The 15,027-nt window shown below is 42.8% G+C and overlaps 2 protein-coding genes across 4 annotated transcripts in view; one reads left to right on the top strand and one right to left on the bottom strand.

Annotated features, from left to right (window-relative positions):
* Positions 1–15,027, top strand: part of BLNK (B cell linker) — a 96,079-nt gene that overhangs the window by 20,140 nt on the left and 60,912 nt on the right. The window lies entirely within an intron of this gene.
* DNTT (DNA nucleotidylexotransferase) overlaps positions 1–15,027 on the bottom strand; it is a 335,507-nt gene that overhangs the window by 317,567 nt on the left and 2,913 nt on the right. The window contains exons 2-3 of one of the 2 annotated variants that reach the window (XM_069980128.1): positions 10,410–10,613; positions 8,407–8,503 (exon numbers count right to left, since the gene is read on the bottom strand). The gene's annotated coding sequence lies outside the window, so the exon portion shown is untranslated. The remainder of the gene's footprint in view (positions 1–8,406; positions 8,504–10,409; positions 10,614–15,027) is intronic. The other variant, XM_069980130.1, reaches the window with a different exon arrangement.

Below are 15,027 nucleotides of genomic sequence, written 5' to 3'. Positions count from 1 at the left end.
GGGGGAAATTGCTCTACATATATTGTGTGTTTTTTTCTCTTTTAACCCCTTGTGAAAATGATAAATTCAAGGCTAAACCAACATTATAGTGTAAAAAATGTAATATTTCATTTTCACGCCACATTGTTCCACATTTGTGCCCGTCACCAGTGGGGTCCATATGCTCACTACACCCCTTGTTACATTCCTTGAGGGGTGTAGTTTCCATAATGGGGTCACTTGTGGGGGGTTTCAACTGTCTTGGCAACACAGAGGCCTTTTGAATGCAACATGGCCCCTCAAAATCCATTCCTTCCAAATCCAGCCTTCAAAAACGAAATGGCGCTCCTTCCCTTCGGAGGCTTGCCCTGCGCCCACATGGCGCTTTATGTCCACATGTGGGGTATTTACGGACTCGGGGGAAATTGCGCTACACATTTTGTTTTTTTTCTCCTCTTTTAACCCCTTGTGAAAATGATATATTCAAGGCTAAACCAACATTATAGTGTAAAAAATGTAATATTTCATTTTCACGCCACATTGTTCCACATTTGTGTCCGTCACCAGTGGGGTCCATATGCTCACTACACCCCTTGTTACATTCCTTGAGGGGTGCAGTTTCCATAATGGGGTCACTTGTGGGGGGTTTCAACTGTCTTGGCAACACAGGGGCCTTTTGAATGCAACATGGCCCCTCGAAATCCATTCCATCCAAATCCAGCCTTCAAAAACCAAATGGCGCTTCTTCCCTTCGGAGGCTTACCCTGCACCCGCATGGCGCTTTATGTCCACATGTGGGGTATTTCCGTACTCAGGGGAAATTGCTCTACACATTAAATGTTTTTTTTTATCTTTTAACCCCTTGTGAAAATGAAAAAACATGACAAGATTAATAATTTAGAGTAAAAATTTTACAAAAATTACACTAAATGTTGGTCTAGCCTTGATTTTTTTCCATTTCCACAAGGGGTTAAAAAAGAAAATGAACACAAAACGTGTAGGGTAGTGTCCCCTGAGTACGAAAATACCCCACATGTGGGCATAATGTGCCATATGGGCACAGGGCAAGTCACCAAAGGGACAGAGCGCCATTTAGAGGCTGGAATGGAGGATGGAGGCCATGTCGCAATTACAAAGCTCCTGTGCTGCCAGGACAGTAGAAACCCCCGACAAGTGACCCTATTCTGGAAACTACACCCCATAAGGAATCTAACAAGGGGTGCAGTGAGCATATGGACCCCACTGGTGACGGGCACTTACGTAGAACATGTGCCGAGAAAATAAAAAATACAATTTTTTTCATTTTCACGTCCCAAATGTGGCCGTCACCAGGGGGCCATATCCCCGCTGCCCCCCTTCTTAGATTCCTTATGGGGTGTAGTTTCCAGAATGGGGTCACTTGTGGGGGGTTTCTACTGTCCTGGCCGCACAGAGGCTTTGTAATTGCATCATGGCATCCTCTAATGGGAATGGCGGCCATACCTATTTAGCTGGGGAAAAGGGACAATTCTAACTTATTTGGGGGTATTAGGCCAATTATTAGTTTATAAGGTTGGAAATGACAGGTGTCCATCAAACTCAACCTGTGTTGATCCAGAGGAAGGCAAAAACCCCTTGTGAGGCAGACGACAGTAGCCTCATCACAGGGGAAAAATTCCTTCCCGACTCCATAATGGCGATCAGAATAATCCCCGGACCAACGTGACCCCTGAAATAGGAATAAGGGACAGAATTTAGATAATGTAGAACTCCGATGACGTGTGGTGCGCCTTGGAGCGATCCAGTATGTAGAGGTCGGGGGGATCAGGACAGTTGTCACACTGGAAAATGGTGTCCTTCCTGATCCCCCTGTTACCCCACACTCTGCACTTCTTCTGGGGTCTCCTGTTCTCCAGTGTGGGGGACGTCACCTGGAAAATGTTGTCCTGGTGCGATACGGGGTCCCTCATATCCAGAAGCGCTGGGTCCGCTCCATGGCTGCTAAATATTAGGGCGCTATTACTACTTCTGATATTTTCGGATCGTGCCGCAAGCTACAGGGCAGCGAGGTACTGGAAGAGGGGGTGCTGGTATAAAAGTTATCCCCGTACAGGTGGTGACCTTTATCCAGCAGTGGGAAGATCAGTTCCCGGACAATCTCCCCACTAACTCCAAGGATGGGGGGGAAGGGGGCATCTGGGGGCTGGATTCGGGTGTCCCTTCCTACATACACTCTAAGGGTACGTGCACACTGCGGAATCGCGACAGATAACCCTTCGTGCATTCCACAGCTGGCACCCACCGGCGGACTGATGCAGGCGCACGTCTCCACACGTGTCATAGACTCCATTCTATGCACGGGCGGATTCCGCTCTCCGTCCAACGTGTTCATTCTTTGGATGGACGACGGATTCCGCCCGTGCATAGAATGGAGTCTATGACACGGGTGGAGACATGCGCCCGCATCAGTCCGCCGGCGGGTGCCAGCTGCGGAATGCACAAAGGGTTATCCTTCGCCATTCCGCAGTTTGCACGTACCCGAAATCTGTAAGTGTACCCTGAGGTACGCTCACAGAGTGTGTAGAATTTCACACCATGCAGTCATCTCTTATTGGGACGGTACTGGCGGAAAAGACGTGTCTGGGGGGCAGCGTACGCTACGCTACTCCCAGACACGTCACTGGATGATGAGGATGAATGGAGGAAAGAAGGATCCCCCCCATTCATCCTCACTGGCTGTTTTGGTGTCGGAGGCAATAATAACGTATCCCTCTGACGCCGAAAACACCCTGGGGGCCATCTTTATACGGGGACTAGTATATGGGGTATGTAGTGGTGTAGTGTCAAACTTTATTCAATGTAGTGTGGTGTAATGTAGTGTTTTTTACATGTTTTTTTACAGTAAGTATAAAAAAAAAACCTACGCCAACAAAGGAGTTGCTGATAAATGTCGCACTCATGTGCGGCACTTATAAGCAGACCGTGGCAGTAGAATATAGAAAAAAAACACCCTACGCCAAAAAGGAGGAGTTGCTGATTAGCAGCGCACTTTCGTGCGATGCTGATCAACACTCAGCGGCGATAGGGTGCGGAAAATAGAAAAAAAAAAATTTGGGAAAAAAAAATATTTTTTTTTTATATTCTGAATATCCCTGTAGCTGCTGATAAGTGTATTACACATATCAGCCGCTAGGGGGCAGCAGAGCGCAAAATCCGGAAAATGACGAGGCTGGAGCCGAAAATAGCCGAAAGAAGACGACGAGGACCGCCGGAAAGACCCGAAGACCGAACGGAATGACGGAGGACGCCGCGAACCCGGAAGACGCCGATCAGGAGCCCGGGACAGGTGAGTAATGTACAAATACCTGCTCTGGACCCCTCGGCTACCTAGCTGAGGGGTCCAGGGCAGGTATTTACTATTTTGTGGGACTCTGATCGCCGTGCCACCGGCCCGATCGCCGTGAACGGCCGGCCGGCCATTCACGGCGATCGGGCCGGTGGCACGGCGATCAACATTACTTTTTACAGTAATGGCGGTCGGTGCCGTCCTCGGACAGCACCGACCGCCATTTTTTTCCGGGTCATCGGGTCACCGATGACCCGGAAAGGTTCCGATCGCCGCTATTGGCTGATCTGAATTGATCAGCCTATAGCAGCGATCGTAAGCACGGGGGGTGTTAACCACCCCCCGTGCCGTGAAGCTATGATGGCCTGCTATGATTTATAGCAGGCCATCTTCCCCGACCGCTGTGTGTGAACACGCAGCGATCGGGGAAACATCGGGCGTAAATTTACGCCCTGATGCGCTAAGTACCATGGCGCCAGGGCGTAAGTTTACGCCCGATGTCGTTAAGGGGTTAAGGAACATATATTTGTAAACAATGGTTTGAATTTTTTACAAGCCATCAGATAAAATAAAAGTTGTACATGTTACATATTGTTGTAATTGTAATGACTTGACGAACATGTATAACAAGTCAGTTTTACCCCAGGGCGAACGGCGTAAAAACAAATACCCCCCAAATTAAAAAAATGTGTTTTTTTGTTTTTGTTTTTTTTTGTTTTACAGTGTACTTTATGCAAAAATTCAGCCTGTTATTGCAAAGTACAATTAGTGGTGCAAAAAATAAGGGCTCATGTGGGTTTCTAGATTAAAAAAGCAACTGCTATGGCCTTTTAAGCACAAGGAGGAAATAAAAACGGAAGTGCAAAAATGCAAATTGGCCCAGTCCTTAAGGGGTTAAAGAAATAAAAACCTTCAATAGTCATTAAATAACTTGGAATTGGTAAGAGTAATAATAAATGTTAGTTTACTAAAAAACAAATAATAAAAGTTGTGGTTCAACAGAAAAATGTAGAGAAGAAAAAACAAAATAAAGAAATAAAGGCGGCAGAAAAGAGCACTGTGCCAGACTTTAAAGAATACACCACTTTCTGCAGGACATACACCAGCTGATAAGTACTGGAAGATTTTAGATTTTTAAATCGAAGTAACTTTTTGACACCAATTAATTTGAAAACATTTTTTTTTCACCGAAGTATTCCATTTAGGGCCATCTAGACCTGAAACACAGATGGATGGCTATAGGTATAGTGTGTGAGCCCTCTCTGCAGCCTGTAGTCCCCGGTTGCTATGTGCAGCCGTGGACCACTCCCGGCTAATTAACTATTTAAATACAGCTGTCAAAGCTGTCAAAGATATTTAAATATCCCTTGGCCCCCTGTCCCTAATGTCTAGTGGGGGGATCCCCCCCTGTGATGCGATCACGAAGAGAGATCCCTTCTACTAAGCCGGCCGGGGCACAGCGTAGGAATGACACTGATCCCGTGCTCTATTATACATACAGCATTGATCTCAATGGGAGATCAGTGCTGTGTATATAGAAGTTCCCCAGAGGACTTCTGATTGCTGTATGTAAAAAAAATAAAGTTTTTTTTATAATAAAAATCCCCTCTCCTAATAAAAGCTTAGCCCCTTTTCCCATTTCATAAATAAAAAAATAAACATATTTGGTATCGCCGCGTGTGTAATCGCCCGAACTATTAAATGATCACATTCCTGATCTCGCACAGTAAACGGTGTAGGCAAAAAAAAAAAATGCCAAATTGCAAACTTGCGCATTTTTGTTTACATCAAATCCCCCCAAAAAAATTGATAAAAAGTTATCAAAAAGTCAACACAAACAAGGTACCAAAAGAAAGAACAGATTGTGGCGCAAAAAATGACACCTCACACAGCCCCATAGACCAAACAATAAAAGCATTATAAGGATGGGAATAGAGCAATTATAAACACATTTAGTTTTTTTTTTTTTTTTAAAGGTTTAAATTTTTTAAAAGCAATCAAATAAAGTAAAAGTCATGCAAGTTACATATCATTGTAATCATACTGACTTGAGGAACATAGATAACATGTCAGTTTTACCATAGGGTGAACGGCGTAAACACGAAACCCCTCAAAATAAAAGAAATTTCACCTTTTTTCCCAATTTGACTGCCCATATAATTTTTTTTCTGCTTAAGCAGCATATTTTATAGAAAAATTAAGTCTGTATTTGCAAAATATCATTGATGTCGCAAAAAATAAGGGCTCATGTGGGTCTATAGGGGAAAATATGCAAACGCGGTGGCCTTTTAAACACGAGGAGGAAAAAACTAAAGCACAAAAATTAAAATTGGCTCCGTTCTTAAAGGGTTAAATAAAATCCACCTATTAATGTCAGTCATTGTGAAAGCTTTTTTTGATTAGTCATTATTGCAACTCAGTCCAAGAACACGGAGCTAATGAAATTAAGAATAATTTGCCAGATTACCTCTCTGTCCCTGCATGAACAGATTATTTCCACTCGATTCTACTTTATGTTCTTAGCTAACTTACATGACACAATTGTCCTTCAGAGACTTAAGTCAAAGTCGAATCACATTTCAATGAAAGCTGCAAGGAGGTGGAGTTAATTCATGGGAGCTTTCCTGGTTACTGGCAAAGCAATGCAAATGGCTAGGAAACAAAACACCGAGGGGAATTCCAGAAGGCAGGAGGAAAGTAAAGAGAACTAAGCAAACAGGAGCAAAGACCCAGAAATACAAAGAGGGACTCTCTTAGTGACTAGGCCATACAGAAAAATCACAATGGTGGGGCGTGTATGCATTCTTTATGGAAAATACCCACCAGAAGAATAATCAAGCTTTCCGTCCATCTCACCGTTACATAGCATAGGCACCAACATATAGCTAACTATACTGGGTGTACCATCCAAGAACCAACAACTGCACAGATCGTATAGGCAAAGCTGGCGGCCATCTTGAGTGCAACCAGACTAGGTGCCTGTGCAGGTAGTTTTATGTGTAGAGCTTACAGCTCCTGATTCCGGCCAATCTCATTGTGTGTGAATGGTTCACATTGTTAGAATCAATGGTGTGACAGTGCTTGGTGTGTATGAGGATTTCTTCCTTCTATGCTAAAATTTAGCACCAATGAAATCTGAGGTGTTCAGAACAATATGTCTGAATGAGGTCTCTCACCACCCACAGCACCTACAGCACCTTCCATGCATGTATGAAACATAAGACAGTGACTTACGATTTCCATCATAACAGATAACTTCTCCTAAACCCACTCTCCAGACCCCGCATATAGTCATATGAAGAAGCAGAACACTCCCAGGGGTCTTTTTTTTCCCTTTTAAATAATGTGGTTATAGTAAAGATAAAAGAAGCCTTAAATTGTTTTCCCAATAGTTGAAATAGTTTGCACCTTTGTTGATTAACTAGATAACATAAACTAGTGGGTGCAACTCCACCAGTGCACCAAAGGAGAATTATATGGGGGTACAAAATAGCATTAAAAAATTCATGCAAACATTAGTCCTTTAAAAGAAAAAAAAGAAGATATACCGTATTTTTCGGCATATAAGACGACCCCCAACTTTTTCAGTTATAATATTGAGTTTGGGATATTCTCGCCGTATAAGACTACCCCACTTCCAATGCACACCAAATAAAAATTAATAAAAAACAGCAGTAAGAGGCTGAGAAGGAGGCACAGTAATACCGGCAGGATACAAGTGTGGGCCAGATGGGTGAAAGAGGTGTGTCTTTTTGGGCACAGTGCCATTCTACCGTATCTCTTTTTTTTCATACTCCGGACACCTGCAGATTGCTGTGCCCTTCATATGGTCCACGCATACGGCAGGCATGCGGACATTTTTTAGCTCCCCCACACTGTATGCGGCAACCATAGATTTTCCAGTAAGGTTCCAACGATTTTCAGCACCCGTCCTATAAGACGACAGCCGGAGCATAAGACAACCTCTGACCTTTGAGAAAATTTTTCTGGGTTCAAAAGTAGTCTTATACGCAGGAAAATACTGAATTACAGAGACATGGTAAGTGTTTTGATCAAAACTTTTAACATGTCCCTATGACACATAAAAAGGTATGTTTACAGGTTCGATCAGCCAGGGCCTTAGTGTTCGTCCATTCATAGACGGAGCCAAGAGAAGAGTATGCCGCCTCCGGCACATGCTTTTTTTGACCATCTCTACTGATCTGATCAAAACTTTTGACATGTTTCTGTGACATAAAAGAGGAAAAATCGGTAACAACTTGCCCCTGTAGGTTGCTGTTGCACTTTTTGTTTTTTTGTTTGTACTTTAGCCACATGCAGTGTGCACCCAACAGTGTGACCAGAGACATTGGAGTGCTGCCGATTCTTGCTTTTCCCTGTTGTATGTATGAGTGGGGGGGGGGGGGGGGGCTACCTCCTGTTGGCTTGCACTCCACCCATGTCCTATGGGTGCTATAAATAGAGATTATTTGGCTCCTATCTGCCCATTGTAGGCTTATTGTTAGCCCAGGAGAGGCCATTGCTAGTGTGAGAATACTAGAGTAGGACCATGTCTCTGAGCCCACCTTAACATGGTATACTCTGATCAAATGGTTTGCTAAGATCCTAATTTTTTAATATTTATAGAGCAGGTTTTGATCATGTGTAAGCACTTGCACCTGTAGGTTGCTGTTGCACTTTTTGTTGTTTTTTTTTGTCTGTGACATGTCAGAAGTTTTTAATTTAAAAAAAAATAACATTAACACTTAAAAGGGTTGTCCCATCTCCCCACATTCCGCTTGGTCCCACCGCGTCTAGCTCTCACTGCAAGATTTGGCGCAGAGGGGCCACAGGTGGAAATAGGATGGGACGCAGCATTGCTGAGCAGAATGTGCTCGGCTGTGTCTTCCTATGGCATTACACATGCCTCCAGGGATAATCCAAGCCATGGGGACATGTGGGATAGCAAAATTTTACAACCACATGCTCTAGAATTATTATTTTAAGGGAAATTCATGTATTCGCTAAAACAGACATAACTGATCCTATTTTAACATTTAAGCCATGACTGATACATGTATTAGTATAAAAAGTATTTTTACTGCAGTGAAACAGTTTGACACCTCTGCTTTTCTCAGGTAATAGTCATGAAGCACAGCTATCACGGCTTGTTTTGCATCAATGGTTTCCCTTCCGCTATTGAAAAATTCAGCTTTGCACCTGGAAGTAGACAGGATGAGCAAAATAATATTCAGTTCATGTGGTCGGTGAGGCGTGGAGTAAGTAAAAGCTGCTGATGGCCTCATCTGGCTCCACAACCAGCTGCAAATGTGCATCTCTGATTAGAAAATGTAAGTCCTGTAGCCATTACTGCAAGTTAAATACATACTAAACAGTAAAACCAGTCCAGCAAAAATGCATACTTTTTAAAAAGATAATTAATAGAGATAAGCGAACCGGGTTCGGGTTTGAGTCCATCCGAACCCGAACGTTCGGTATTTGATTAGTTGGGGCTGCTGAACTTGGATAAAGCGCTAAGGTTGTCTGGAAAACATGGATACAGCCAATGACTATATCCATGTTTTCCACATAGCCTTAGGGCTTTATCCAACTTCAGCAGCCACCGCTAATCAAATGCCGAAGTTCGGGTTCGCTCATCTCTAATAATTAATGATAGCCAAATAACACAGAAGTCCGGCCATTTTTTAAATCGGGCAGGAGCAGGGGCAAACTTGATTGGGAGTAGGAACTTACCTCTCCCTGTGCCCAAGGTGAGCGGCATGACCGGCTTCAGGAGCCCCGCCAGATGTGATCTTCCCCTAAGAAGTGATGACGTCACGTCTCATGGGAAAATGTCTGCCCCGGCTGATGGACTGGCTGGTCAGCCAATCAGTGACTGGAGCAACGTCCCGCCCCAGTCACCTACTGGTTCATTAGCTGGGTCATGATGAGTCAGCGTCAGAGATCTTGGAGCCCGGCAGGGGTCCCAAGGCCGGTTCTGCCGCTCACCGAGGGCACAGGGAGAGGTAAGTTCCTACTCCTGATCAAATTCAAGCCTGCCCCAGCCGGCTGCCAGATTTTAAAAATCTTCTCCTTTAATAAAAGGCCTAGGGGAAGATTTATCTAACTGGTCTAAAATAGAATTGTTTTAGTTGCCCCTAGCAACCAATCAGATTCCACTTTTCATTAATCACAAGTCCTTTGGAAAATTAAAGGTGGAATCTGATTGGTTGCTAGGGGCAACTAAGACAATTCTACATTTACACAAGTTTGATAAATCTTCCCCTTAGTCTTTCTTCTATATTATATGCTCCACTTAAAGGGGTATTCCCTTCACAACCAACATACTTAAAATTAAATATTTTGCAAATACATTGAATTAGCAAACTTGTGACCTTCTTCTGATATGCTGCTCTTTCCCTTCCATTTTGACAGCTCATTGCCTAGGTTATCAACCATCTTAAAGTATACACAGACTATGGGGGAAACTTATTAAATCCGGCATTTTTTAAGCAAGGCTTAAAAATGTCCCTTCAGCGCTACCCCTACATAAAACCTGTGTGCACCAGTATGCGCACGGAGGGAAACCTATACCAGCTCAGAGCTGGCATAGGTTTCCTTATCATTTTTCAGATGGAAAAAATGATGAATTCAGTGGACCCAGAGTCTGTGCCCCCCGTTCTGCCCACACCCCTCCGGTGCAATGGCCGTAAACTGGGATGATGCAAAAATTTTATTCGCAAAGCAGACATTTGCGAATACATTTGTTCACATCAGCCCATATTATGCCAAAAAAGTGACACTTTAAAGCTTGATAAATACCACCCCCTATATCTCTATACATCAATATTATAGCTAAACATAAACCAGTCAGACTACTGCTTTTACAGCAGAGTGGTTGTCGGTAAACTAGACACGAGCTATCAACAATGGAAGGGAAAGAGTGAGCATATACGAGTAGAAGTAGGAAAGTTTGTTAACGAATGTATTTGCAAAAATATTTAAAGTGTCTCTGTCGTTATAACTTTCAAAATCTAAATCAACAGTAGAAGTGATATAAAGCAAGTTTATAATATACATTCATTATTTTTGTTGTTATCCTGCTGTAATAAAAAGCTGAACTTACCAGAAATCCAGGTCCAGTTTCCTGAAGGCAGATTTTTTTGACTTGTGCTAGTTGAAATAAACAGAGTAAACACAGGAATTCCGGCCAGTACAGAGAGTCACGGCTCAATGTGTCCATCAATCACATGACTGCCTTGTCTCTGTGAGCAATCAGATGACTGGGATACACAGGACTTCCTGTTTTCTGACTGCTTCCTGTTTTTTTCTAGAAAAAAAAAAAAAGGCAGAAAACACGAAGTGCCATAAATAAATAATGAATGTAAATTGCAAACTTGCTTTATATCATATCTACTATTGATTTAGATTTTGAAAGTTATAAGGAGAGTGACACTTTAACTTGCTGAGCCCTTTACGTTTTTATATGCTAGTTGAGATGAGAATACCCGTTTAAGATCTGTTGCTGGATTTTCTAGGGGTGTAATAAAAAAAATGCTACTCACTTCCCTTAGTCCCCTGCAGCTTCCACTCCTTTAGCTTCCAGTCCTCCACTCTTCACTTCTTTTTCCCACTTAAGCATCTCAGCAGGGTCAGTCCACCAATCACTGACCGAGGTGGGATACCCCTGAGGCCAGTGATTGTCTGAGTGGGCAAGTATTCTGTCCTGGAAACAGAACAAGCGGTCTAATGCTTTGGGCTGGAAGGCACTGGGACTGGAGATACAGGGGAACAGGGGAGGTGAGTATCATTGCTTTTTTTGTTTTTAAACAGCATATAAAAGAAATAAAGTTTCCGGAAAACCCCTTTAAGTCAACAACAATAGATGGTGACCTTTTCTGCAAGAATATACACTTGCTGCTCAATCAGACTTGATCCAACTACAGTCACTCATAAAAAGCACTTGTATTACAATTCCGAATAAAAGGAGATATTATAGTGCTGGAATGGCGCTGCTTCAGTGTGAGATCCGAAAATAAATTCATGTTTAATGCAACAAGAGGGAAGACAGGAGAGATCCGTGTTTATACTGGCTATGAAAACAGTATTACTCATCGGTGGGGACAATACAACACTGTGTGGCACATGCAAAATGAAATATGCTGCTCTACCTCTCCTAATTTTATTAATCCACTAAAATCCATGCAGGATGTGGCTAACACAGTCAAAGAAAATACAAAACTGACCTAACAAATAAGTATAGTAAACAACCGGGCAGAGACCTGCCATGTCCCCTGATGAAGCCCCTTGGCCTGTATGATTGGCCGAGACTGCGGCATAGTCATATCAGGTGTAGTGATGTGGGAAGCTAGGTGGGGATGAAGGTCGGTGATGCGGGAAGCTAGGCAGGCATCAGTGTTGGGGAAGTGGGAAGCTAGGTGGGTTTCAGAGGCAGCGATGTGGGTAGCTGAGCAGGTATTGGGGTCAGGAATGTGGAAAGCTACAGTAGGTGGGTATTAGGGTTTAGGATGTGGAGAATTGGGTGAGATGCGAGTAGACCCAGCTTTAAATGGAAGTGAAGTGCAGTTTTATTTGTCCAATAAAACGGACATCATTTGGACGATTAATTGGATCTGTATAATTACTGTGATACCATATTTACATGGTTTTAATTTAACTACTTTTGTTTTTGTTTTTCTCCTTGTGTTTAAAAGGTCATACACCTTCATTTTCTTACAGATCCATATGAGGTCTTTTTTTTTTTTTTTTAACACCAATTGTATTTTGTAATTAAATGCTTTATTTTTCCATAAGATAAATTAAAACTGGTAATAACCAGTAATAACAGCCGGGTGAACATCTTTTGATTTTAATTGGAATACAGACACATTTAGGTGTACCCACATTCCAATTTACCATTGACCACAGGGTAAAGTACGTCCGGGAGCCATATTATACACTGTGAGCACAGGCTATTTTGTACGCCCACTGTTCACCGAACAGTGGCCGTTCACATGTCAATTATTTTGTGTGGCCACAGAAAACGACGGCCATGTATACACTATGGCCGTTGTTCCATCCATAATGTAATGAATCGCTGCCAGTAAACAACGACTGTTGTCGAAATCCACAAAAATGGTTGTTGTTTACTGCAAAAAAACAGTGTGTAAACATGGCCTAAGAATGCTTTTAAACATTTTTAAGAATGTACTACACTTGCTTATATGAAACTTTTTATTCAATTTTTCTGGGATGTGACCAAAAATCTACAATTTTGCACGTGGTCGGTTTTTGTACCTACACCTTCAATAATAGGAATGAGATTTCCTGGTGTCTGACGCGGGCCCGAAACGGATCCCGCCTCTGTTACTGACAGGCTGAGCGGGCTTGAGACGTCACGTCTCGGACCCCCGTCAGACACCAGGAAGCGGCTGGGAACCGGGGACCGGAGCGCCGCGATACGGGACACGCCGCTGGAACCGTGGAGGTGAGTGGACGTCTTTTCTCTCAGCCACCTCCTTCCCGACTAGATCAAAATATATCCCCCATGCTGGAGTACCCCTTTAACCCCTTAAAGGTCACCTGTCACCCCCCGTGCTGGGGTGACAGGCTCCCGACCCCGTTAGAACCCTTATACTCACGTGATCCCGCCGGATCCCGCAGATTTCAGCGCCCGAAGCCCGGCGCGCGCGCTGACAGCAGAGTCAGACGCCCATAGAGAATGAATGGGGAGTCCGATGCTCCAACATTCTCTATGGGCATCGGACTCATCTCTCAGCGCGCGCGCCGGGCTTCGGGCGCTGAAATCTCCGTGACCCTGACCCGATCGGAGCCTGTCACCCCGGCACGACACTATGTTTAGAAGGCCATAGCACTTGCATTTTTTCACCGAGAGACCCATATGAGCACTTATTTTTTGTGAAACCAATTGTACTTTGCAATGACAGGCATTATTTTTCCATAAAATATGCTGCGAAACCAGAAAATAATCCTTTGCGCCGTCAAATTGAAAAAAAACGGAATTTGGATTTCGGGGAGTTTTGCATTTTACGCCATTCGCCCTGGGGTATAACTGACTTGTTATATATGTTCCGCAAGTCGTTTTGATTACAACGATATATAACATGTATAACTTATATTGTATCTGATGGCCTTTAAAAAATTCTAACCATTGTCAACAAATATACGTTCCTTAAAATCGCTCCATTCCCAGGCTTATAGCGCTTTAATCCTTTGGTCTATGGGGCTGTCTGGGGTGTCATTTTTTGCGCCATGATCTTTACTTTCAATCGGTACCTTGTCTGCGCATATACGACTTTTTGATCACTTTTTATTACATTTTTTCTGGATTTGATGCGACCAAAAATGCGCAAATTTGCACTTTGGATGTTTTTTTGCGCTTACGCTGTTTACCGTGCGAGATCAGTAATGTGATTAATTAATAGTTTGGGCGATTACACACGCGGCAATACTAAATATGTTTATTTATTTATATTTATAAAATGGGAAAAGGGGGTGATTTGGACTTTTATTATGGGAGGGGATTTTTTATTAATAAAAACACTTTTTTACTGTAACTGGAAGTCCCCCTGGGGGACTTGTATATACACAGCATTGATCTCTCATAGAGATCAATGCTGTGTATATACACAGCAAAGATCCATCAGATCTGTGATCCACTGCACTGGCCTGCTGCAGGCCAGTGCATTGTATTGCCGAGCTGGGATCAGTGTCATTGCGACGCTGAGGCCCGGGCCGGGCAAAAGAACGGATCTCCCCCCCGCGATCACATCGCGGGGGGAGATCCGTCCCACTAGACACCAGGGACGTGAGGTCTGAAGCACTTCAATGCAGCTGTCAGGTTTGACAGCTGCATTGAAGTGCTTAATTAGCTGGCACGGCAACGGGACCCATGACGGCTAATAGAGGCACTGCCCGGCTGCAGATAGCAGCCGGGAGCGGCGCCGTTCACAGCGGGCTCCCGGCGGGAACTCCCCCTGTGGCACCATGACATACCAGGTACGTCATGGGTCGCTAAGGGGTTAAGGCTATGTTCACACAACCTCTTTTTTTGGACATATTTTTGAATAACCATCAATTAAAAGCTAAAATAGAACCGTATTTTGATAAATATGGCTGTATTTTTTACTCAAAATGACAGCCATAAAAAATAAGACTGAATGCAAATGTGTGAACCTAAAAATGCTTTATACTAATCCCTGTGACTTTTTTTATTTTCGTCTGTCCAGCTGTATAAAGGATCATTTTTTGTAACATTATATGTAGTTTTTATTGTTATGGTATTTTGGTGTAAATGGGACTTTTTGATCCTCTTCATAATTTTTTTTCTGATATATGATATGACAAAAAAAATTTGCAATTTTGACATTTGGATTTTTTTCATTCTCACCATTTTCGGTAAAAATGTTTTCACCATTTCACAGGATTAATAACATTCTATGTGAACTGTTTGGACAATTCTGTACTATATATATATTTATTATTTTGTTTACTTTTTTTTTTTATTTGAAAAGATGAGAAAAGCGGGTGGTTAAAAATTTTTCATTATAGTAGATTTTTTTTAAATATATATTTTTTAAAACATTTAACTTTTTTTTTTTTCATTTACATTTTTTAGGTGCCCCTAGGGGGCTTTTATAAGCAATCATTAAACTACTTATTTAATTCAAAGCATTGCGTTGAATCAATTTCAGATTTTTTTTCTCCAGCCTTCCTATGGGAGA

The sequence above is a fragment of the Dendropsophus ebraccatus genome, chromosome 8 (assembly GCF_027789765.1).
Source record: "Dendropsophus ebraccatus isolate aDenEbr1 chromosome 8, aDenEbr1.pat, whole genome shotgun sequence".
Classification (NCBI taxonomy): Eukaryota; Metazoa; Chordata; class Amphibia; order Anura; family Hylidae; genus Dendropsophus; species Dendropsophus ebraccatus.
Note: the sequence above shows the minus strand (reverse complement) of the source record. Positions and strands in the feature narration are given on the sequence as shown.